We start from the raw sequence: 1,190 nt of genomic DNA, 5'->3' as shown, positions 1-1,190 counted from the left end.
ATAAGAAAAGGGGGGAGGTATAGTGATAAAAGGGAGGGCAGATCAGGGGAAGGGATATTCAGAATGCATGCTGTCTTGGGGTGGGGGAGGGGAGAGATNAGGGAGCGCAGATCAGGGGAAGGGATATTCAGAATGCATGCTGTCTTGGGGTGGGGGAGGGGAGAGATGGGGAGAAAATTTGGAACTCAAAATCTTGTGGAAGTGAATGTTGAAAACTAAAAATAAATGACTCAATTAATAAAAGAAATAAGCTGAGGGAAAAAAAGTGAAGGAACCCTAGAGTTCATCTAACCCAATCTCCTTATTTAACAAATTAAGAAAGTGAGGCCCAGGCAGGGGAAGTGGTTTGCATATAGCTAGCAAGTGGCAATAGTCACAGAATATCAGAATTAAAATGGACCTGAGAGGTCATCGAGTCCATCAAACCTCTTTAATAATCAAAATAGCTACAAGTTTTGTGTGGTTAAGTATGTGTATTTAACAGTTAAAGGCCAATCCCTGGTTAATTCCAATGTTAAAAGTGTATGTTATACATAGATTGCAGAGTATACACATGTATACATTCATATATGCCTATACATATGTTTGTATACATGTATGCATGCATGTATGTACGCGTGTATATACACATAAAGCAATGCATAGTTTTTGAAACAGATTTCAAGCGGCACAATCCAGATGGAAGTGACCAAAAATGGAAGTGATATAAGTGTCAATTTAGTTCAGTTCAACAAGTTAGGCCCTGTTTGGACCAGATCCTCTCTCCTCTTCTTTCCAGTTCTAAAGGTCTATGGAGCTCTGCATATTTTAGGTATTTTAATTCATGTTTGCAGAATAGAATTTAATTCTGTGGACATTGCCTATGGATAATACAGGAGTTCCTTGTCACTATGTATTATATTAAATTTAGATTTATACATATGACAAAAGGGGGGTGGAGGAGAAGCATGATGAGTCATTCAGTGCATTGAACATATCCTTCAATTTTTAATTCCCAGCTCTCCAGGAATTTACATAGGAGCAAATGAGACAATATATGTAGAGTGTTTTGCAAACTTTAAAATACTATATAAATGCTACTTATTATTATTATTTACATCTAGTTCTTCAGGGATACACTTATTGTGTAAAGCTACACATGAAATGAAAACTAATAATCATTTTGTTTCTACAGTTGAGTCATAGTTGTT

Source organism: Vombatus ursinus, unplaced genomic scaffold (assembly GCF_900497805.2).
Source record: "Vombatus ursinus unplaced genomic scaffold, bare-nosed wombat genome assembly UNPS02015398.1, whole genome shotgun sequence".
In the NCBI taxonomy this organism is placed as follows: Eukaryota; Metazoa; Chordata; class Mammalia; order Diprotodontia; family Vombatidae; genus Vombatus; species Vombatus ursinus.
The sequence above is the reverse complement of the archived record's forward strand: the minus strand, read 5'-3'. Positions refer to the sequence as shown.